Source organism: Dermacentor variabilis, chromosome 2, assembly GCF_050947875.1.
Source record: "Dermacentor variabilis isolate Ectoservices chromosome 2, ASM5094787v1, whole genome shotgun sequence".
In the NCBI taxonomy this organism is placed as follows: Eukaryota; Metazoa; Arthropoda; class Arachnida; order Ixodida; family Ixodidae; genus Dermacentor; species Dermacentor variabilis.
In genome coordinates, this window is record NC_134569.1 from 274,769,809 (window position 1) to 274,795,493 (window position 25,685).

General features: G+C 44.6%; 1 long non-coding RNA gene across 1 annotated transcript; it reads right to left on the reverse strand.

Annotated features, from left to right (window-relative positions):
• Window positions 1-757: 757 nt before the first annotated feature.
• Window positions 758-4,211, reverse strand: LOC142571277 (uncharacterized). The gene is made up of 3 exons (XR_012825834.1): window positions 4,099-4,211; window positions 1,815-1,943; window positions 758-964 (listed from the first exon to the last, which is right to left on the reverse strand). It is a non-coding gene; the product is annotated as an uncharacterized LOC142571277 (long non-coding RNA).
• Between the last annotated feature and the right edge of the window lie 21,474 nt (window positions 4,212-25,685).

Genomic DNA, 25,685 nt, shown 5'->3' on the forward strand with positions numbered 1-25,685 from the left:
ACTTGCTTAATGGCACTTATTTCTGCCTTGCTGTAATCTACCATCCAGTACTGTGGGGACCAGTTATCACACCACTGCTTGAAAACGTCTAAAGCATCAGCGATACAGTGGGTCGTCTCAAACTGTACGATAAACACACCAGCTGGTGTGTATCCCGGCGATGTTTTCACAGCAAGCAAGAAAAGTGGTAAGGCATAATTACTAGTCTTGTGTGTTGCGTCCAGGCAAACTACTGAGCCTCAATTCTTTTTAAGCATGTTTCTCATGAACTTTGTCTGGAAGCAGAACAGCAACGTGTCTTCGCACTCGCTGGCAATGCTCTCTTCCACGTTCTTCGAGTCGTTGCTACCCACGCAGCTGCGTGCTGCATATGGCCGATAGAAAATGGAGGATTCGGGTTGCTCACCCCTGATCTTTTCAATAAGGATGCTAGCATTTTCTTGATCGACTGTACTGAAGCGGTCTTTCTTAAGAACAGCTTGGATCTGGTTGCTGATATCGCGATGTGTTGGGAAAAAGGCCCTGCAGCTGCTATCAGGCTTTTCCTTGTTTGAAAAAAGTACGTTGTGCACGTAATAGTGCAGACACTTTTTCACATCTGATACAGATGTAATTCCTTCCCTTGCGAACATTTGAATTCGCTCAGCAACGTTCCTGTCCATCTTTTGGCTAAAAGCTAAAAGTAATAGTGCAGACACTTTTTCACATCTGATACAGATGTAATTCCTTCCCTTGCGAACATTTGAATTCGCTCAGCAATGTTCCTGTCCATGTTTTGGCTAAAAGCTTCCGTGTCATCGAAACCATGGTTACGATGGGAACCGCAGTTGGCAATTTTAATGTATATCCGCGTCTCTTTGGCCACACTCTGCTGCTCTGCGTCAAGCACCTCCTGCAGCTGCTTGGCCTTGTCTGCTTTCAGCCGAACCTCTTTTGTCTGGCCGCGTGGCTGGGGAAGGTCCACCTAGAAAGTAGGCATTGTTACGTATATTGAGCATACTTTATGGTTTAAAACAGCGCGACAAGATGAGAAGAAAGTGAAGACGAGACAGAAGACAGCGCTGAACTAACAACTGGAAATTTATCTCCACTTGCCCATTATATATACAAGTGGGAAATACCAAAATAAGCACAGTGCGAAAGATAAAAGGAGTACAAAACATACAGCCTCGGCTTGGATGCCGAGACTGTATGTGTTGTACTCTTTATCTTCCGCACTGTTTTTTTTTGCTATTTCCAACGTGTACTCGTATATATACTGGAAATAGTGGAAATAAACTTTCTGTTGTTAGTTCAGTGCTGTCTTCTGTCTCGTCTTCACTTTGTCCTGATATTGGCACGCTGTTTTAACCCATAATGATCATTGCTGCTTGAGCTAGTAAACCAACTAGCTCAAACAAACCTTTCATTTAGCATACGTCAACCAAGTCTAACGTGCCCCATCTTATGCCACGACAAATTTGCCTGCACTGTGCACCAAGGGCAACAGGAAAAGCAGATATTAGGGAGTTTTACCAGACCGCTCTTTAGCCCCGATAACGATACCATAACGATGCACAACGCGTGTTCAGGGCTGTCAGAGGGGAGAGAAGGCATCCTTATCGGATCCCTCTACTAAAACTCCCTACTATCACCAGAAGTAGAAGCAATGATAGTGGACGTAAGCTACAAATTCCTCACGAGCCACTGCAAGGACAATGTAGTAATGTTTTAAACTGCTTGTTTCATGTCTGCTTGCAGACATAAATGCCATGATAAAGGTGCCCAGAAAATAACCTGCAAACATTGTTTACTTGTGGTTGCACATTACGTACCTGGAAATCTGTGTACAATTCAATCCACTTCTAATTCATTGTTGCTGCACACCCTTTCTTCTTTGTGCCTTGGAGGTTCAGTCGCTTCTTCTCGTACACCTCCTTCGGCCAGTCAGTGGTGCTTGAACCCTGTAAATGAAATCAAGAATATTTATTTCTGGTGTAAACCTAAAGTAACCTAACCTAAAAAAAATCCTCTTTACACTGCCTGTACACAATCTTTAAATTTGGAATGCTGCTGGATATCTGCATGAGACTGAAACGTTCGCAAGTGCATCATCATGTAACATATCTGGTCTTTGTTTTTCTCTAGAGTCTTTCTGTAGTATTCCGTTCCAAATATGCAGACTTTGACGGTTTCATTGACAACCACAAACGGTACATTGTCTAGAGAGATTCTGCACCCGGAGTGGATCATGGAGATGATGATGTATGGGGTTTTTTGGCGCAAGGGCCAGGTATGGCCAAAGAGCGCCATGCCTGTGCTAATGGGTTTGCAGTGTACTTATGATTACTATGAAGTTGGTGCAACGTGGCTGTAAAGGGGCCTTAAAATATACGCACTGAAGTGCGTAAAACCTGTATAATAAAATTATGGCGATGACGTATGACTTGTACTATGAACATTTATATGTATTTAAAAAGAATGATATGATAGGTAAAATACATCAGATTATAAGAAATGATAGAGCACTACTGCCTCCTTAGAGCCCTTGAAACACAAGGGTCTGGAGGCATGTGCTATACAGTAAAACTATCCCAGCGGCATCCTCTAAAGAGAGGAAGCGCTAGGAATGCATGGGGCTAATAACATGTAAGACCACATCTCTCAGGAAACCTCGGATTGTCTCTGTATTAAAAAACGGTTCTGGGCCGAGGAGCATTGCAGGATGAAGAGGAATGTGCTGTCGGTATGCTAATGAAAAATGTCTCTTTCTCTCAGTTTCGGCTTCCCGACACTACAGGAGGACGTGGAGTACGGTCAGCCTCTCTCCGCATCTACCACAAGTTGGAGGCTCACTTCCGGTTAGTAGAAAATTATGGGTGCCAAACGTGTGTCCTATTCTGAGACGACAGAATAGGACATCTGTTCGGCGCGATTTTGTAGTAGAGGGCTAGAATCCTAACTGTGGTTTTATCAGGTGGAGCTTATTATTCGTTTCCGCATCCCACATGCGTTGCCAGTGGTCCCGCAATCTCCTTCGCAAGAAAGGCCTCAGATCTGTGACAGGCACCGCAGCGGTAGGGTTAACAGTTTGCGATGCGATTGACGTGGCCATCTCGTCCGCCAGAACGTTACCCTCAATGCTCCTGTGGCCAGGCACCCAACATATAATGATACGCTGGTTAGATATGTACGCTTTACACAAGACGGTGTAGAGTTCACTAAGTACAGGATTTTTGTGTGTATAGACTGACATCAAGGCCTTCACGACGCTTAGGGAGTCTGTATAGATCGCTGCTTTTGGAAGCTTTGATTTTCTTATATGCTTCACAGCAGAGAGTAATGCGTAGGCCTCAGCCGTAAATATGCTTGTTTCCGGATGCAGTACGTCGGATTCCGAGAAGGATGGGTCGACGGCTGCATAGGATACCCCGGCATTTGACTTCGAAGCGTCTGTGTAGAACTCTGCACAGGAATGCTTGTGCTGGAGTTCTAGGAAATGCATTCTGATTTCGGCCTCAGGAGCGTGCTTTGTAACTTGAATGAAAGATGTGTCGCATTGTATCAGCTGCCACTCCCAGGGAGGTAGCAGCTTGGCTGGATGCATTAGGCGAAGCTCGGGGAGTGGGACATGTATCTCATCACTAAGCTCCCTCACTCGAAGCGAGAAAGGCTTTCTTACAGAAGGACGATTATGGAATAGTGTAGTGCAGGTCATATCGTTAATAGTGTTAAAACATGGATGTTGATGATTGGAGTGTATTTTTAGGAAATATGTAAGGCTGATGTAAGTTCTCTGTAGATGGAGCGACCATTCATTTGATTCCGCGTATAAGCTTTGAATCGGGCTTGTTCTGAAAGCACCGGTGGCTAAGCGGATACCTAGATGGTGGATAGGATCTAGGATCTTTAGTGCGCTCGGAGCGGCAGAGTTATATGCGACGGCACCATAGTCCAATCGTGATCGAATTAGGCTCTTATAAACATTCATCAGACACTTCCTGTCGCTACCCCATGTTGAGTGGGATAGAACTTTAAGCAAGTTCATTGTCCTTAGACATTTTTCTTTAAGATATTTAATGTGCTGTATAAAAGTGAGCTTGGAGTCAAGTATAATACCTAAAAATTTGTGTTCTTTGTTGATAGGTATTTGATGTCCACTCAGTTGAACACAAGGATCTGGAGCCAGGCCTCTCTTTCTAGTAAAAAGAACAAAAGAGCTTTAGTGGGGGTTGATCTTAAATCAGTTTTCGTCAGCCCACTTGGAAACCTTGTTCAGACCCTGCTGTACCTGTCTCTCGCATACTGCGAGGTTGCACGATTTAAAGCCTATTTGTATATCGTCGACGTATACGGAATAAAAAATGGCCGGTGGCAGTGAAGCACGTAGTGTGTTCATCTTAACAATAAAAAGAGTGCAGCTGAGCACACCTCCCTGGGGTACACCAGTTTCCTGCGTAAAAGGACGTGACAGTGCATTACCGACTTTTACTCGGAAGGTACGGTTGGACAAATAGCTTTCTATTAGGGCGAGCATATTGCCACGGATGCCCATTCCCGACAAGTCTCTCAAGATTCCGTAGCGCCACGTTGTGTCGTACGCCTTCTCCATATCGAGGAACACGGATAGGAAATATTGCTTATGTAGAAAGGCGTCGCGAATGTTTCCCTCAATGCGCACAAGGTGATCTATTGTGGACCGGCCTTGCCTGAAGCCACACTGAAAGGGATCAAGCATTTGGTTTAATTCCAGGAAATGTATGAGTCGCCGATTAATCATTTTCTCAAACAGCTTACAAATGCAACTTGTGAGGGCTATCGGGCGGTAACTTGACGCCAACGAAGGATCTTTACCTTGCTTCAGAATGGGAATCACAATCGCTTCTCTCCATGCAAGTGGAAGATATCCAGCAGCCCAAATAGTGTTAAAAAGTGCAAGTAAAGTCAATTGTGTATCAGTGTGTACGTTCGTAATTATGTCGTACATAATTCTGTCAGGTCCTGGTGCAGAGCTCTTGCATGTGATCAAGGCAGCTCTTAGCTCGGCAATGCTAAAGGGACGGTTGTAAGGCTCATTCTCTCGACCTTTTCGTGGTAATGGCTTACGTTCTTCTGTTTCTTTGTGTTTGAGAAAGGATTGTGTATAATTTGTTGGACTTGACACGCTCTCAAAATATTCCCCAAGTGAGTCGGCCTGGTCTTGCAGTGTATCACCCTGTGTGTTTACCAGGGGGAGTGAATGTGTTTGCCGCCCTCTTATCCTATTTACTCTGTTCCAGGCTTTGGCCTCATCCCTAAACGAGTTAATACTTGATAAAAACTTGTGCCAGCTTTCTCTTCTGGCCTGTCGGCGGGTTCGCCTGCCTTGGGACTTTATTTTTTTAAAGTTCATAAGATTATCTGCAGTGGGAGAAGCGCGTAGCAACCCCCACGCCTTGTTCTGATTCATACGGGCGATCCTACATTCGCTGTTCCACCACGGTACACGTCGTTTGCATGCCAGGCCACTCACTTCGGATATGCATTTAGATGTGACATCTATTATGAATGCTGTAAGGAACTCGACTGCAGCATCAATTCCTAACGAAGACAAGTCAGCCCATGAGATACTAGACAGAGATCGAAATTCCTCCCAATCAGCTGTCTCAACCTTCCATCTAGGAGCGTGTGGTGGATATTCATTTTCTTTCGGTGATCTTAGCAGTATAGGGAAGTGGTCGCTGCCGTAAGGATTGTCGGTAACTTCCCATTCAAATTCAGGCAGTACAGACGGGGAGACTATGCTAAAGTCTATGGAAGAATAGGTTCTATTTGCAAGAGAGTAATATGTGTGTTCCTTTTTATTCAACAGACAAGCACCAGAAGAAAAGAGGAACTGTTCGAGAAGACGTCCTCGCGCATCTATACGAGGGTCGCCCCACAGGTAGTTATGTGCATTGAAATCGCCAAGAACAAAGTAGGGTTCTGGCAATTCATCAATAAAGGACTGAAATTCATGTTTGCTTAGTTTATAATGTGGGGGTATATAAAGTGAGCAAATAGTGATAAGCTTGTTTAGCAGAATGACTCGAACCGCCACTGCCTCAAGGGCCGTTCGTAGCTGCAAACGTTGACAGGCTATGCTTTTTTGAATTATAATTGCAACACCGCCCGATGATGCGAGAGCATCATCGCGATCTTTGCGAATAGTAACGTGCTGTCGAAGAAAATTTGTGTGTTTTGGTTTTAAGTGTGTTTCCTGTAAACACAGCACTTTTGGATTGTGTTTATGGATGAGTTCTTGCACGTCATCAAGATTCTTTAGAAGACCTCTGACATTCCATTGTATGATTTAAGTATCCATATTTAAAGAAAATTGGTGCTGTGTTTACGGAAACGGAAGTGATGTCTTAGGTTACAGAGCTCTTTTGAGGCCCTGTAACGGGGGTTCTGCCCTTTCTGGAGCGTTCGAGGGAGCCTCGCCGCTCCTAAGGCGTTTGGTGCGCCTTGAGGACAGGTGTAGTGTCCATTGCCTCTAGCGAGGCGCCGGACACATGCTCTTGAGAGCGAGAATTTTTCCGAGTGAGTCCTCCCTCGGAAGGCAAGACCCTTGCGCCCACCAGCCCGGAGGTCGATGGGGCACCCTGCGGGATTTGGCTGCGCCGGCTGTTGCCAGCGCTGGGAGGGGCCGGGGAGGTTTGGGCAGCCTCAGCTGCGCCCACCTTCGGGGTCGATGGTCCCCCCTGCTGTGTTGACGGAGCAGCGCTAGCTGCAACCGCCGCGGGGGCAGATGGCGTAACTGCCGACTCACTGCTTGTGGGACGGACAGCCGCCGGAGACCGTTGTGACGTTGCCCCCTTACGCGCCACATCGGCAAAGCTGCTCTTAGTCAGGTATGACACCCGCCTCCGTTCCTCTTTGAAAGTGATATTTTCTTTTACTTTTATAGTCACAATTTCTTTTTTTCTTTTTTCCAGGACGGGCAGGCGCGCGAGTATGCGGCATGCTCGCCATCACAGTTAACACAATGTGGAGTGTTCTGGCACGTTTCTGAGGAATGTTCTTTGTCACTGCACTTGGCACAAGTCAGCCGGCCTCGACAGTTCTGTGAACTGTGGCCGAAACGTTGGCACTTAAAGCATCTGAGAGGATTGGGAACGTATGGCCGAACACGAAGTTTGATATAACCGGCGTCGATGGACTCGGGAAGGACACTTGAGCCGAACGTGAGTATCAGGTGTTTCGTCTTGATCTCTTTTCCATCTCGCCTCATCTTAATTCGTCTAACATTTATAACATTCTGGTCACTGAAGCCCTCCAAGAGTTCAGCCTCAGTGAGCTCCGTCAAGTCATCGTCAGAGACTACACCACGGGTGGTGTTCATCGTGCGGTGCGGGGTTATAATTATTTGGGTTTCCCCAAATGACACTAGTGTTGACAATTTTTCGTATTGTTTTTGATCGCGGAGCTCCAGGAGGAGATCACCGCTTGCCATCCGCGACGCCTTATATCCGGGACCAAAGGCTGCAGTCAATGACTTGGAAACAAGGAAGGGTGAGATTGTTCGTACTGGCTTATCTGGTTTTGCAGAATGGATGACATGGAAACGCGGGAACGATTCTTTTTGGCGGCCGAAAAATTGAAAGACTTCATCGGTGCGCCCTCTTTTCTGAGGACGATCAGGTAGTGGAGGGAAGGAAGTAGCCATGTGTGGACGTATAGTTTTCGGCAGCAACGCCAGCCACCCACCATGGAGTCCAACAAGGGGACGCTGCAGGGCCTGAAAAACAGGGCCTGCAAACGCCAGCTGTACGTTGCCGCTATAACCCAATATGATATAACCAAGGTTGGCTACTCACACAAGGTTAACCCTTGCTGTCAGGAAGGTCGGAAGTAATAAAGAAATGAGAAGGAGACAGGAAAGGTGGAAAGTAAGAAAAAGACGAAGGTTGTAGGGAGAGAGAGACAGGAAAAGGCAGCTACCGATTTCCCCCGGGTGGGTCAGTCCGGGGGTGCCGTCTTTGTGAAGAAGAGGCCAAAGGGGTGTGTTGCCTCCGCCGGGGGGCCTTAAAGGTCCAAACACCCGGCATCGGCTCAACCCCCAGGATCCCCCTTTCCCCAGACACGGCTAAGCCGCGCACGGCTACACGCGGGAGGGTCCAACCCTCGTGTGCTCGGGTCCGTGGTGTCGCAACACACCAAACGCCTGCTTGCGCAGACGCCCCTGCGGGGTGGATCATGGAGAAGACGACATTGGCTGAAAATAAACAATAAAGACGATTTAATGAAGGTGCCTAGATTTATGCATGGCACAGGGCAATATCAAATCTAGTTTTAGTTTGTGTAATGTAATGGCAGCAAAGAAACTAAGATGCACTGCCTCTAGCAAGAAAATCTGGCTCTCCTCAACGAGAATAATAATCACTATTATTATTAATTACCCATACTTTTCGTATGGTTTTAAAAAGTGAGAACTTAAAAGCAGCACGAACATGCTACAGTTTGGTTGGGCCTTGAGATTTTAATATAATACGAAAAAAAAAAGCTCGACGCTGCAGCTTCAGCTCATATACAGAGTTCAACATCAGGCCTATGCCTTGCTCTAGACGTCCAATTCACACTTCCAGCAGGACCACAGATGGCACACACGGCCTTGTCGCGACATGGAGTACAGCCCCACCGCAAATAGTGTCTCGTGTTGCGCGCGATTGCTTTTTCAATGTTCAAAAAAAAAATAAAGTGCAGGTGCATACAAAACAAACGCCCAAGCGCAGCTCTGTCTTGAATTCAAGTCAAATATGTAAAGAGCACAGGGGCAGACCTTTCACTTTTTGTATTCGTGGAATACACTGCGTGAAATACACTGAAATAGTGCAGAACATTGTGCAAGACACGCGGGTCTCTTCAATTACTCTGGAACATTCAACGACTGAGGTATAAAAGCCGACGCGCTTGAGCCGCTGATCAGATTTTCGACGATCGCCGATTCTTTTCTCCGTTATCGTTGTGCTTTGTGTGCAGCGTTTTTGTGGGCACAGTATTGCCCAATAAAAGCTAGTTTTGTCTTTCACAGTATTGCTACTGTGTTCTTTAACGTCACTACCACGTCACAATACTGTCAAAAGCTTTCGTAAGATCAATAAAAACTGAACCGCCAAAATATCCTTTATCAATAGCTTCCTTATGGAGATAATAGGGAGATAAGAGCATGGTCGGCCGAATAGCCAGGATGAAAACAATACTGAGGATTGGAAAGAAAATTAAATTTTGTAACAATTGTAACGAGTAACAATCAACTTTTCAATCACTTTAATAAAAAGGGCAGTATAAATATTCGGCGGTAATTTGTTAGCAAAGAACAATCGCCTCTTAAAAACTGGAATTACTTTTGCTCGTTTCAGCTCAGATGGAAAAATGCAGGTCCTGAATATTAAATACACAATAAAACATAAAACATCACATATGAGATGAGTAATTAGTTTTATGTTACTAGGATTAATATTATCGACAATGGAACTGGTTACGTTCAGCACGCGAATGACATCAAGAACCTCATGCGGAGTTCTAGTATAAAGAAAAGATGAATGCGCACACGCTTTAGTGACAAAAAATGGCTACTGATAACTGGTTTTTCCAGGAAAAAGGCATCACTGAACGCTCTTGCTATCTCAAATTGGGATTGTATGTAATGAGTAATGTGATTATATGTCATGTGAATAAGTCATGCGTATAGTTCTTGTCTTCATATTGGAAATTATTTCATCATTAATATATAGAAGAGCTTGTTCGATGGATTTATCCCTTTAGGAACGGTATTCACTCTTTGGAATCTCCCTGTGAGCGTTAAAAATATTAGGAATATGTCATAAAATATGTGTTGAAAAAATTTTTGAAAACAACGTTAAAGTTCGCCGTAGTTGCTCAGTGGCTATGGTGCTGGGCTGCTGAGCACGCGGTCGCGGGATGGAATCCCGGCCACGGCGGCCGCATTTCGATGGGGCAAAATGCGAAAACACCCGTGCACTTAAATTTAGGTGCACGTTAAGGAACCCCAGGGACGCGATCTTGTATGCGTTCTAATATAGAACGGAGGCGGTCCTTTCTATATGTCACGAAATAGGCGGTCCGCAGTGTTCGCGAGAACGAGAGGAAGCAAACAGCCAATGAGCGAAGTGGAAGCCTGCGTCACGCTTTGAACGTCTGCCTGGGGACCGTATAATATATTGAGAAGCGTTTCCAACACGTTGAGAAAGATTTTGCTATTATGACTGAGTAGCAAAATGTGTTGGTGTTGCTTTTCAAAGATTCAATTTGGAATGCAAAGCGACTGAAACAAAATATTGCGGTTAATGTCTACAAATGGCGCTAGGTAGTGTGGCAGTTTTGCGAAACGTTTAGTGGTGGCGCTAGCCACAACCCCGTTTCAAGCACACGGCGCGAATTTTGAAGCGCTTGGTTCAGTCGTTCAGTCGAGCCAACGCCTCCTTTGGTCGAGCACTGGAAGTTGGTACTTTATTCTATGGCCATGGCGCTAAGCGTGGCAGCACCGAAGGGGGCACGTGTGTCGGAGGCACAGCGAGAGACAGTAGTCGCCTTCATGGAGCAGCATCCCCAGCTGGCTATAGGATCCAGCGAGCTGGGGCTGCGCTTAACTGGTGGCGACCGCCGACGGCTGTGGCAGCAGCTGGACGACGCGCTAAACAGCGAAGGCACTGTTGTCAAAAGCACTGAGCAGTGGCAGGAGTGGTGGTGCAAACAGGTTCTTGAGGCCCACCGCGACGCTGCCGAAATTGCCCAAGAATAAAGGTGAGCGACCGTCCAATGGTCTGGGCGATTTGTCCTTCGACATTGGCGTGTATTTTCAGAAGCACAGGAGGGGGGCGGCTACACGGTTTTCGTGGCCGAGTCCTACAATTGACCGGGACGGTCCTCCCCGACCTCCCCTACCAAGAGGTAAGCACACTGCCGCCGTAATATCATGGGTTTCCGAACGGTGCCGGTTTAGAGTTTGCCATTATCTGTAAGTGGTACCTTTAGCGAAACGCGACACCGTTGGTGAGCAGGAAACTAGCGTAGGAGAGAATGGAAAAGCAGGTAGGTTAATCAACTAGAATCTCAGTTGGCTGCGCTTTCGGGAAAAGGGGGATAAGTGATCAACACAGAATTAAAATGCCTTCAGGGAAGTGCACGAGGACGGTAATACATGGGATCATTAAGCACTCAATAACTGCAGAACATTTCCGCAAATGTGTAGTAGGAAAACTTGTAACATAGGCATTGTAACGAATAGCCACGCTTATGACATTTTCCAGCAGGCTGACGTCCCCACCTCCACCATGGAAGTCGTCGTCCAAGCTACAGACGAGGCTGCGGGCGTGAGGAGCACAGCGACACGTAAGCACCAGAGGAATGAGTGTTTTAATTATCGCCAAATGTGTGTGCAGTTCGTAAACTTTTAATGTGCTTACTGTACAGCGGCAGAGGATCCACCGCGCGGTGCGTCACCTACCCAAAGGTTGGCCGCTGCACCTGGTAAGTTATTGATCCTCAAGCTGTTAAAGAAAATGAGCTCTCGTATTTTTTGAAACTAGCCCTATAAGCCATAACATGGCCATAGCCCCTTTTTTTCGTACCATAAAATGCAGTGCAACTGTACAAAATGCTGCATGCTTTCAGTGTTGCAGCACCCTGTTCGGCCACCAGGTCGACAGCGACCACGACGGGTGGATACCTTGACGACGATGTCGTCGCATTGCGCCCGCAGCGTGGAACAGGGCGACGAGATGTTGCAGGTTGGTAGGTCCTTTTACATGAAAGACATAAATATTCTTTATGCTTTGTTATAAGTAAATCATGAATCTAAAAAACAAATCAGCTTGGGATGTAAACAAGAAATATGCGTTGTACAGAGGGCTCGGTATCGTGTCTTGCCAACGATCAGCCGCCGGGCAAAAGGTTGGTTAACCCTGAAAAGGGCTGTTTGGTGGTGAGAGATGCATTTGAGTAGATGACGGAAGAGTAGTTCCAGCAGGTCTTTGTCTGTCCAAACAAAGAGGGCATAGCTTGTACGCGACGCTTGACACTGCCAAAGGATGCCATCAGGCCAGTGGCTCTTCAACAGAGAAGGAATCGCTGTGCACGTTGCAATTCTTGACAACAGCAGCTTCCAGCCGTGAGCTGGTTGCGAGTAATCAGAAAGCTCATGCGAACAGTTCCACCATGATTACTCATTCCAGGTGCTGCGGAGAATTGAGGCCTCCACCACCCGCCTTGCTGTCGCGGCACAGCGGACGGCAGCAGCTCAGGAAGGGATCTTGGAGCAGGTGCGCGCCATAGCGCAAGACATCGCTCCGCACCTGCAACAAGACAGAAATTAATTTATCATTTTTTTCAATATCATTTTATTCATTTGTGTTTCATAAGTGCCGTTTGTTTTATTTATTTATTGCTTGAGTTTTAGTGTTTAAGTTTCCTTTATGAGTAATACAGGAGGTTTTTTTGGTTGAAAGGTGTAATGCTTGCACCCATTTTTAGTTCTGTAGTATTTGCCTCTTTCTATTTATGCTTATCCAGGTGCAATGCCAGCGTGCTTTCTTTATTTACACATTTCGAAGGCGTCTAGTCATTCACACTGGAATCATTACAAATAGTTGTCGATTTCTGTGTATGGGTTTTGTACTGTGATATTTATATTGCTTCACTGTGTTGTAGCTTACTGCACTCATTATGAAGCGTTACCGCATAGTGTTTGCACTGTGATATTTTCATTTCGGCACAGTGAGGCTAAGGTGCAACAACTACAATGTGCTCTTTTTTCAGAGCACCAAACTAGTCACTCTTTAAGTTGCATAGTTTCACAAATGAAAATGACCATCATCATTGCACCACGCCAGTGATTGGTTTCCTCTAGTCTTCGTTTCAAGAGAGTCATTGCAAGAATAACTTTCACGTGTGACACTTTCTGCGTGCTGTGAGATTGCAGAGCCAATTATTCATGTTTTATGTAACATGTTTCATCACAGCTGGCAAGTGCACTCACCTTCTTACAATTATGATTCACCTGTTGTTTAGCATCGCACTACAATTGCTGCCGTGAAATGAATGCTTCTGGTCAGTGACTCATAAAGCTGACAAGGGAACAGACATACCTGTGAACGTCATACTTTCTTGCAAGGTCACGTAAATGTAACTGCAAGTTTTATGCGCCGTGGTGAAAACGAATTGTGTGAGGCTGATGTTGCAATGTTGTCACATGCTTTGCCACCTGAAGCATGTTGTACTACAAGGTTTGTGATGTACTTGTCAACATAGGATGTGATAAAGTTGACCTATCTATTTTTTGCGCTTTTACGTTAATTTACGTCTACCATTTGGACATGATGTGACGAGTGTAATGCTGTCACTACACTCAGCGTTACATTTTGTTTGCGTTTGAATCCGCATTCATTACGCTTGACTTGCTTGCCTCGCCTGCGTATTCATGCTTGCACAGAAGTTTTGATACACCTAGCACAAGAGATGGCTAGCAAGCATATTGTCTCGCTCCTACCAATGTACACTGAGCGTCCGAATGCACAGGATGCGGTGGTTGCGTTCACTCTGGTGTGTTTTATGAAAATTTTGCACACCTTTTGCTGACGGTGACCATGAGCACAGAGTGCCAATCATATGTACTGCTTCCATCAAGTCTGTCATGACAATGATGGGTCAAGGGATGTTTCCATTTCATATTCCACGTGATATTTAAAGAAAAGGCTGCACTTTCACGTTGCTACTGTGTTTCATGTTGCACTAGGAAAGAAGTATTTTGTGCCAATTTCCCATTACTGTAACCACCAACTATGGCAAAACAAACACATGTTTGGACATGAGTAGAAAGTAACAACTGCTGCATCTACAGAAAGTGGCCTATCACAGGATGCACACAACACATACAAGCTGTTGTAGCGTCGTATTTCTAATGTTACATGAGAAAAGAAGCACTTTGTGATGTGCACATTGCACAAAACAATGCTAGCTTGGGAGCAGCAGCAAATGCAGTTCTTCACAGATGAAGGGGCATGAAGCATTGCCTTACGACTGCTTCACGAGTACTACTGTTAATAAGTGGCAGCCTTGGAGACTCGTTCATAGTGAAGAGGGTACAATTGCTTATGAGTCCACGGCTTTGGCATTCTGTTTAAAGGATTCTTTGTATAAGTGTACTTCGTTTGTGTTTATATTATCATAATCTCTCGGATGTGTGGATTTGGAACATTGACCATCCGTATGGAGGTGCACTTGTGTATACAAATTTTTCAATGTATTTTCCACTATACAAACACAGCCCTGCGATAGCCTAAGGGCACTGCAATTGGTATAAATAAATTATATATTATGAAAACTCACCATTCCTGTGTCCTTCAGAAATTAAAGGTTGACAACGGCGCTGCGCTGCTGCCTTCCTCTGAGGAACACGTCGTGCGGTGCCAGCACCTGTATGTCTCCTGGCTCCTCTGGCTCCTCAGCTGGTGGCAATTTCGCCCCATAATCGTCCAATGTCTAGTCGCCCGCGTCCAAGGCAATGTTATGGAGAGCAACGTATGCATATATGATTCGCGCTGCTCTATCGGGGCTGTATAGCAGGGTCCGAAAGTGCTGCAAGCAGCGGAACTTGCTTTTCAACACCCCGATACATCTCTCCACAACATTGCGCATGGGTGCGTGCTCCCGGTTGTAGTGGCCTTCAGAGGTGTGCCGGCATGGCTGCCCGAGGGGATATCCTGAGTCTCCTATTACAGAAAGTGACAGCTGAGTGATCTGCCCTAGTTAGGGGTACGCATTACAGATACTAACCAAGCAGATACCCGCCAGGCTGCAGTTGTGTGGCTGGGCGTGCACGCAGTGGGTTATGCTGCCGCACCCAAGAGTCATGGCACGAACCAGGGAACCGGGGGTCCACAACAAGAATGCGAAGTTCCGCGTTGCACACCTGCAATGGGGAGCAATACAAAATAGCGCTGCAGATATGCTCGAAATCCGTTTTGCCATTCATATGCAGAAAAGAATACATGTACGCTGGTACAAGTAGCAGACTGTTTCAGCCATAGGCGTGCACAGGGTCTTGCAATTGTGGGGGGGGGGGGGGCAATGCGCCCCCCTTGTGTGGACGCCTATGGGTCGCACTAATTGATAGCTAAATGAAAACTTGAGGCCCGATATTACGCAAGAACACCCATACAGGCCAAAGCCAGCTCATGCAATGGATTTAAGTACTTCCGTGTTCAAAATGCTTCCATCGTGTCTTCCCTACCGTGTATCCATTTCGGCTACGACTGCTGCCCATTTAAAACACAATTTTGGAACGGCAGACGGATTATGCACACAAACACATGGCACTCATCATTACTCCCGACATGTCAGACTTCAACGAGCTCGTAAACACTTCCCCGCATGTCCTCTCTTAATCGTTACATTACTAGTTATGCCAGCTTGGGCATTAAACGGAACAATTGAAACTATGGGCGAGTAAAAATGGCGACTACAGTTTGAAGTAAAACATACCAACGTCATGGTCGATTTACGACCATGACGTTTAGGGCGTAATAACCCTTTCTCGACATGAAGCTCGCCGTGTCGGCCGGGCTGAGTCCCTCTGGCTTCATGATGGCGATCAACGTGCCGTCGACGCACGCTAGCACGCCTGGAATGGCGCCGCGTCGCGTAAACGCCGCCTTTGCCTCATCCTTGGCAGACAGTGCGAAAGGAAAGTCCACCATCTTTCACCGGGCAGACATGGAAATTATGGCCTCCGTCACCTCGTGAATGGTGCTGCTCACGGCCGAGTGTGCCATGCCTACGTGCTCCTCTCGACCAACGCTCCTCTGGAAGCTTCCGGTGCCGAAGAATCGCAGCGCGCACAACACTTTCCTTTCTGTGGAAAGGCCACTGGCTCGCTGGCATCCTATGATAGGGTCAAGCTCGTCGCACAAGCTACACACTGTTCGTTTGGACAGACGAAAATACTGCCGGAACTCTTCTTTCGTCAACTCTTCAAATGCATCTTCTACCTCGGGTCGTCGTCTCTGCGCGACTGCAGCAGCCGCACAGGCGACGCGAAAAGGCACCGCAGAGAAAGCAAACGCCATGTTTTCCAACTGTTGGGAGCGCGGAATCGGATTGAACCGGATACGAAAGATGCTAACTGTCCCAAGCACTTACGTTCTAATCCAATCCAAGCCGTCTGGTAGCCGTTCTAATCCGTTCTATCGCTTCGGACGGACTCTCCGTCTGTTCCGTGGCGTTCGTCCGTTAGCAGACGACACGGAATGACTATCAGCAGCAAGACGTCATGGCATTCGTCGCGGTTCAAATTGACCAATCGTGGGCGGCTCGATGGAACGGACCGCCTCCGTTCTATTTTAGAACGCGTACAAGATCGCACCCCAGGTGGTCAAAATTTCCGGAGCAATCCACTACTGCGTGCCTCAGAATCAAAAATTGGTTTTGGCATGTAAAACCCCTTAATATCATTTTTTAAAAGTGAAAACAGATATTGGCCTATAATTAATAAATTGCCCTTGAATCCCACCTTTTTGTACAGGTGTAAGTCGGCCTATAATAAGTTTTTGTGGGAAAATGCCAGTAGGTAATGTTAAATTCAGTAAGTACGCTAACACTTCGCTACTCTCATGCATGACATGTATTACTACATTCGACGCAATTCCTTCTATACCCACTGCTAGATTACGTTTCAGTTTTTTTGTTACTGCTGCTACTTCGATGTGATATGCTGCCTTCAAAACGGCAGTTTCACTAAAATTGAATTCATTATATCTCCTGTAGCTTTCTGCCGCGCGCGCACCCGCGTTTATAAAATGTCTGTTGATATCGTCAGCTATTCGCATGTCTTCCGTCATGGCTATGTGGAATTGATCGTTGTTCTTCCTGCTAGGTTATCTAGTGTTTCCCAAACATTTTTTGGTTGATTGCGCAGCTGATAAAAAAGTTCCTCGAAGTATGCGTCTTTTAGCCTTTTTTAAGTCACTATTTGGCTTATTTCTATATTTTTTGTACTTTGTTAGCCCTTCTTGATCGCATGATTATCATACACTTGTGATACATTGGATGTTTATGTTCTATTCGTTTGTTCAAAGCTTATCCATCCGTAGTTGTCTTGCCTTTTTATTTTTGTGCTGTTCTTGCTGAAGTGAAAAGATATGTCGTAATATTCACGCGTTTACTGCAAGAAGACACAGTAGGCCATCCCAACGTCGGTTTCACGTTGAACTTCTTGCCATTGTTCACCTGACAGCAGGAACATAATATTCTCTCACGTGTATTTGTTTATCTTAGGATGGAAGATAGTTTGGCGACTGGCTTTCCCTTCGTAGGAATTCATTTTAGTGGCGCAAAGAATAGGAAGGTGATCGCTTACATCAGCAAGTGGAACACATGCTTTCATGTCATTGCTGTGTATATTTGATGGGCGTTCGTCTAATAAAGTAATAGCAGATGTTGTTAATCTTGTGCGTAATTCAATGAAGTTTTTTGAAAGCAATGTAATTCCAAAGCTTCATCATTTCGTGTGACAACATGTCTTCGGAATTCACATTTATATTGACACGTGTATTTGTTCATCTTTATCGGGCAACCACGTTTCACCGCCTAACAAATGGTATCGCACAGCGCAGGACTTGCCTGCATGTATCGGAAGTTTCTGAAATGTTATCGACGGTCCCATCCGCTGTCTGTCACCGAACCTTGTGTAATCTTATTTTATGTATGCGCGACGCGAACAGTGTGGAACTTTGTGGAAGGCACGCGGGTCCCAACAATTACTCTTGAACATTCGACGACTGATGTATATAAGACGACGCGCTTGACCAGCTGCTCAGATTTCGACGACCGCTGATCGTTTTCGCCGCTAATGCTGTCCTTTGAGTGTAATTTGCTTTGTGGACACAATTTCACCCAATAAAACACTAATTTCACGATTTACAGTTTTGCTGCTCTCTTCACCGAGACAATATTAACATGATGATGGAGTATGCATTTGCTTAGTATTATTGTGGGACTAATTGCTCCAAGAAACCACGAAAATTTCTTTTTTGTCCGTTCGTGAGTCTTACAGATGCCATCGTTTTTCCCTCCCGCAAGGCTGAAACTTCTATGCCACCTGCCGAGCTTCAAGTTTTCCTGTCAATTTCAACTACCACTACCCGAGTTTGCTCTCTGATCAACACCACTCTCTCCCTCTCCCTTAACGTTAGGGCTAACAGTTTTGCCCATTGCTTGTTTGAGTGGTCCTCAACTGGCACTCAAGATTTATTGTCAACCTCCAAGTTTCTGCTGCATATGATAGTGCTGCAAGAATTCGCTGGACAGAACATTAGCTTTGTCTTCTGCATACTAACATTTAACTTACTCTTACACTTTCTCGGTTAACGTCCTCAATAAGAAGCCAAAATGAGTTACCATCGTTGTGGAACAGGGCAACGTCCTCGGCAAGCTGTAGGTTATTAAGATATTCATCGCTGGTAGTCGCTCTTAGTCCTTCCCAGTGCAACACCTTAAATAATTCTTCTAAGCAAGCAGTGCATATCATTCTCGAGATTGTATCTTCTTGCCAGACCACTTTCTCGAGAAGTACGTTTCCACTTTTCGTGGAGATAATTAAAACATGCGAAGCCGGAACTATAACTGAGGTAGTGTCGAAGCCTGAGGAGTTGCGGATACGTCCGCTGTGACTTTACGTATTTACTCGGCCTTTGCACTTACACGGCAGTTACCACGGCCTTGATGTGCAGTTCGTTCAGTCCTCGAGTACAATCCATGCGATATGCACTTGGACCGCTAATTACACCCATATGTCGTAGCTTCGCGCATTGAAGTTCCAACTGTGTGCCTCCGGGAGAGCTGACAAGGCGGCATAATTCAAGCGACGCAAACATCTCGCTGATACGTAGCGTTTTAGGGATGTCGTTCACTTGGCGATACCAGGCCACTGTGGCTGGCTATTCCATGCGTCGTGCTGACCTGAATACTGCGCAGCAGGCGTGGAGCTTCTTAACACCGCCACCGGATGGACGAAAACCTTGCGATTAATTTCCAAACGCCTATGAAGACGTTCTTAGGTGAGAAAAAGGAAAGATAGAAAGAACATCGCACGAAGCAATTGAAAGACGTGAGTGTCGTCATTTCATCATCAGCCTGGTTACGTCCACTGCAGGGCAAAGGCCTCTCCCAGACTTCTCCAACTAACCAGGTCATGTACTAATTGTGGCCATGTTGTCCCTGCAAACTTCTCAGTCTCATCCGCCCACCTAACTTTCTGCCGTTGACCTCATTTCAGCCGCTGCCGCTGTCGCTGACTTTCTGACATCATTTCACCCAAGGTTAATGTTATTCTGGGTTTTAGAATAAGCATCTCCAGCCAAGCATAAGACGACGATGGCAATCGTCTGCTGTGGGCTTGCTATGTCATCTGCTCTTCCCATGGTCAGTTGTCTGTCATTAGCTTTGCGAATGCAAAAAACAAAAACGTAGGGATTCATTATGCAAAATAGAAGTGAGGCGTGCAGACAGGACACAAGAGTAGAGAAGTGGACAACACGAACGGCGTTCGTGTTGTCCACTTCTCTACTCTTGTGTCCTGTCTACACGCCTCACTTCTATTTTGCATAATGAATCCTTACCAACTAGCTCAGCTTTCTGTCGTTCTAAGCTAAATAACGTAGGGGTTTCTTTATGAGTGCTGTTTATGAAGGCCTCCAATGATATGGATCAGTGTGTTTATACATTTCAATGTGTGTGTCCGTGTGCGTTTGCGTGCGTGTGTGCGTCTGTTTGTGCGTGTGGACTCATGCGACGATTCTTCGCTCCGTTCGAGATATGTATTTTATTTCACAGTATCAGTCTCATTCGAGCAGTCCGCACAATTTTCGTTTGAATGATAGTACGTGATCTCATGTCATTGAATTTGACGTCCCGCTTTATATCATAGACAGGATTACCGCCCGTCGTACGCATACGTTCGCTCACACCGAAGTCCACAGGATAAGCAAAACCGTGAGCACAGAAAGTGCGTCACTTCGAATTAGTGGTGAATTGAAATTGCGAGTAATATAATAGAAGGCTGAGGCTAACAGCCCGGAAGACGACAGCGAATCGTACAGCAGCCACATGCTCTGATAATTAAAAATGTTTAGTCGTTTGTTCCATTGCTTCATCTTGCATGGAAAATTATAGCCTCCAGAAGCGCCAGGAAAAGTAATCGTCCGCAGGCCTATGAGTGAGAGAAAGCTATTACCAGAAAAAAAAAACTGCTTGAAATTTGTGAATGACAAACTTAATCGCTGTCTGGGACGGACACTTCTGTTTGCTGCTAAAAAATAGATTTTCAGGAGGAGTATGAAAAATCCGGCAAATGTACGCATACAAAAAACACACCCTATCAGACATTCACCAAAAGTTCGCCGCACAGCCATAATGTTACTACATTCCACAGCAGTGCACGCCCAATGCAATTATGCACTAACGCTGCTCATTGCACTTCGAGATGAGAAATCAGAGCGCGCAACAAAATTCTAAGCACGCGCCATCCGCGACTTTCAGTAGTGGCCTGTCACCACTACTGGCATTTGCTCAGTGGTGGTGGCAACGGACGGAACGGCTCTACAGTGATCACTATCCTCTGCTTTTGCAGTTACTGCGTTGGAACACTTCACTGTCTTCAAAATCACCGCTTGCCTGCTGCAGCTTCCTGATAGCGGCCGCTAATACGTGTCAGCTACAGCCCTACGTCATGAGCCACGTCACCGCCGTGCTGACATAAAGACGACGGCAAGCCTTCGACGAGCGCATTTGCTCAGTGGTGGTGGCAACGGACGGAACGGCTCTACAGTGATCACTATCCTCTGCTTTTGCAGGTTGGTTTAATTTCTCACTACTGTAACGTGCTATATTGCTTCTGCCACCACCACTGCTGCGTATACTTCCTTTACATTTGGCGCTGAAGTGCTTTGTAGCTTCTGTTTTTTGAACCGAAATGTCGGAGTTGTGTTTGGTCTGTAATGAGCTGCTCCCAGATAATTGTGTATCCAACGTGTTCTGAATGTAACTACAGTTACCATTTGGGCACATGCTCGGGCATAAGCAAAACTGCCTTCAAATCTAAAGATGATACGTCAAAAAGAGCATGGAAATGCCAAACATGCCTTGTCTTAGCTGCCCGTGGCACTCAATGCGCAAGTGGTAACTTGCGGGATGAAAAAGCACTGGAGAAGGTGCTCATTGAAATTAATCGAAAATTGACTCAGTTACCTGCAATTCAGAGTAGGGTGGATGCTCTTTTTTCAATTAAGGAAACGGTCGACAAAATGGAACACTCCATTGAGCATCTGTCTGAACAGTACGACATGGTACTTGCAGAAATGAAAAAAACAATCAGCAGAAATCCTAAGCCTTGGGAAAAGAATCGATATGGTGGAATCCTCTAACAACAATCAGGAAGTGTCTGAATTAAAAAACAGGTCGCCGCCCTCGAACAGTAAAGTAGAAGACAGAATCAAGAAATTCAGGGACTGCCAGGTGTTGAAAACGAGAATCTTCTCGCTACGGTGAATGAACTGGCAAATAAACTTCACCTTCCTCAGTTGACCCGTACCGACTTTGAGGCCTTACACAGACTGCCTGCCAAGCCTGGCAATGCCTCGGTAATATTAGTTCGTTTCACATCACGTGTCATGCGCGACGAATGGATGGCAAAGAAAAACGAGCTTTCAGCTGCTCAATTGGCGATACATTTCAGAGACAATTTGACACCGCAGAATAAGAAACTTCTGTGGATGATGAAGGCGAAGGTGCGGGAAATGCACTACGAGTTCGCATGGCAAAAGGATGGAAAGCTTTTCATGCGTAGGGCATCTGGCCAGCGGGCAGTGCGCATCAATTGCGAAGCTGATCTTGATAAGATTCGTTGAACGGCCACAAGATTGCACCGCTTATAATTTTCCTTGTTATGATTTCTGCTTTCGATGGCTGATTTCACTAAAGTTATGTATCACGATGTGTCTTCTTTCTCTAGTACATACCTACGTACATCCCTAGTACATACCCTGCGCAGAAAATGTGATAACATGTCAGTTTTCCACGCAAACATAAGAAGCTTGAGGAACACGCAACTTGAAACAGAGGCATTTTTTGAATCCCCTGATTACAATTTTAACTTCATAGCATTTACGGAAACTTGGTTTCAGAATGTTCAAGATGTTGTACACTTTTCCGGCAATAGGTCTGAGGGTGTTTATAGATCAGGTCGTAGAGGTGGAGGAACTTCATTGTATTTTAAAGATGATATTGCCTATGATGTCTTGTCGCAGTTTTCTGGTATTACTGCGCATTATGAATCAATCGTTGTTAAGAGTGCTGGAACAGTGATTGCTTCCATTTATCGCCCGCCTTCTGGTGAAGCTAAAGCATTCTTTGAATATATTACGGCTGTTTTTGAATATGTGTCCTCTGCAATGCTTCCCATTGTCCTGGTTGGCGATTTTAACATTGACTTACTAACAGACACTCCACAGTCTGGACAATTTTTAGACATAATTGAGTCATTCTCTTGTACAAATGTTATACGCTCGCCGACAAGAATAACAGGATTAAGTGAAACTCTGATTGATCTGTATGTAATTAGTCATGATGAAAGTGATGTTATACCTGGCATTATTTCAGTCGATCTGAGTGATCACTTACCTGTATTCTGTATCTTTCCTGTTCCAAAAAACAAAATACATCCCGCTCGCATTCCCCCAGTACCTTATCGTAGTTTTAATCAAATGAGTCTGTCCACTTTTCACTCGATGATCGAGTGTGTTGACTGGTCGAATGTTTATGAGGAAGAAAACGCAAGCATTTCATACGACATCTTTCTACAAAAAGTTAAAGGTTGCTATGAAAAAGCTTTTCCTTTGCATTATGCGAAAAAGGCACATAAAAAATATAGAAAACCTTGGGTAACAAGAGTTATTTCACAGAATAAAAGCCCGTGATATTATGTACCGTCAATTTACTAATCTAAAAGATATCTCTCTTCTAAGTGAATATAAGAAAATTCGAAACAAGTTAAACTCTGATCTCAAGAAAGCTCGATGTGAATATTACAAGAATAGGTTTATTGCTGTTTCTTATGACCCCAAAAAAATTTGGAACACATTACGATTGCTTATTGGTCAACAACAGAACAGCATCCCTGGTACACTAATTACTGATGGTGTCGAATACAGTAAAGAGACTTTGTCAGATAAATTCAATTCGCACTTTTTATCTTCAGGCGGATATTCATCTTCCAGCACTCAGCTAGATGCACAGAAATATATATCCTCTTCCATTACGAATTCTATATTTATGTCTCCTTGTAGTGAATTAGAGATAAACTCTTTTCTTAAGAAGCTAAATAAAAATACAGCTGCCGGTAATGATGACATAAAAGCTACTCCAATTATTTTCGTTGCTAACCTTTTATCAGCACCTTTGCAACATATTTGCAACAGAGCATTATCAACAGGCATTTTTCCAGTTAATATGAAAATAGCTAGGGTTGCGGTCTTGCACAAAGGTGGTCCTTTCAATAATCTTTACAATTATCGACCGATTTCGGTGTTACCTTTATTCTCAAAGGTTTTAGAGCACATAATAAAAACAAGACTAACCAAGTTTCTAGATGAACATGAATTGCTTATCAAGGAACAATTCGGCTTTCGCGAAAAAAAATCTACTGAAACAGCTTTACTTAATATCAAAGAAAAATTAGCGAAGAATATTGATAGCAAGGTGTTCACCCTAGGAATTTTTTTAGACTTCCGAAAAGCATTTGACTCGGTCAAGCATAATATACTGTTTGAAAAATTACCCCATTACGGCATTCGAGGGGTAGCTCTACAATTATTACGCAGTTACTTAACAGACAGGCTACAATATACGTTTCTTCACGGGTATAAATCTCAGCTGCAGTCTTCGAAATTCGGTGTATCACAAGGTTCTATACTCGGTCCACTATTTTTTATTATCTACATAAATGATATCATGCCGGTACCACAAACTTCCTCTATAGTTCTGTATGCGGATGATACCAGCTTGTTTTTCTCTGGCAGCCGTTTAAGAGATTTAGAAATCGCGGCGACCGAGTGGTTGATATCCCTTTCATACTGGCTTGAGTGTAACCAGCTAGAATTAAACGTTAGTAAAACTAAATATATTTTATTCAAAGGCAGAAATAAACGCGAAGATTACACCATTTCTGTTAGATTTAAAAATAATGACATCGAGCGTGTCCCGTTGTTTAAATTCTTAGGTGTACTTTTTCATGAAAACCTCAGTTGGACACCGCAAATCAACAAAGTACATTCCAGTATGTCTAGATCAATTTCTGTCTTATATAAACTTAGGTCTCTGGTACCAAACTGGCTAAAGCTCCAGTTATATTATGCACTAGTTCATTCTCATCTCACTTACTGTCTCTTAATATGGGGTACGACTTCAGGAACGAACCTTGAAAGGTTAAAAATTGTACAGAAGAGAGCTGTTCGCTGCATAGAAAATCTGGAACCAACTGAACACACTGCGCCATTTTTTAACAAGCTTAAATTGCTTACAGTTAACCAACTGTTTAATCTGAAGCTCGCCTTGTATATTCGCAAGGAAATTGGAAATGAATTGAGTAGTTATATGGCTCAGTGCTGCCCTACTAATGTTCCGTATGATCTCCGACACGCGCGATTTAGAATACCGGTATTCAGAACAATTTACGGTAATCAAACATTGATCTACCTTATACCTAACCTTCTCCGCAACAACAGTTATATCCACGAACTTATTGAAAAATTTACTTCTATCCAGTTTCAAGAAAAATGTTACAATGTACTTACTATCTGGTACTCTGTCCTAAATAAGTTCTTCAGTTTAAAAAAAAAACATTTTTATTGTTCTGTAACCTCTGTGTTCTGCTGCATTTTCTAACAGTTATACATGGCTAGGAATGGTTACGTTACATTTTGTATAACGCTTGCACAAACTTTGTACTTTTTAATATGTTGCCATTTATGTACGCGTTTGTTCTTGTTATGGTTTATTGCTGATGCATTATTGTGTGATTCCGTTACTCAATTTAAGATGCCTGATCGCGACGTTACTTCTGTTCATGAAAATCTTTTTGTGGCGCTTTAATGTACAAAGCCATTGTTTTTCTTTTTTTATTCTCACTGCTTCTGAGCAAATGTATGGGTGGAGGGACCTTAGTCAGGCAGAGTTCATCTGCCTTTAGTCCTTTCAACCCAGGCAATGTGTGTCTGAATAAACAGACAAACAAACCAATCGGCTGCTAGAGCGGGTTCCGACGCTTACACTGTCGGCTGCAACGGCGCAAATGGACAGATTCGTAAGACTGCTGCACGTATATCGTAGAATTTCTTTCTTATGTCAGCAGCTGCAATGGCTGTTTAGGGTTTATGAATCGACTTGCGCTTACTATCGGCTGAATATATGCAGTTGCTATCATTACATACATGCCTTCTTTCGACTACAATGCTCAACTTAGCAGCGTCGAGAAACGCAAGCTTGCGGATCTTACGAACAGTTTTAGCTTTGCGAATACACTTTCTCGTAAAATATTCCTTACGTCAAAATTTGTTCGTAAATACGCTTAGTGAGTTCCGCCCCTGTATCTTTCAGAAAACAAGACACAAGGAAGT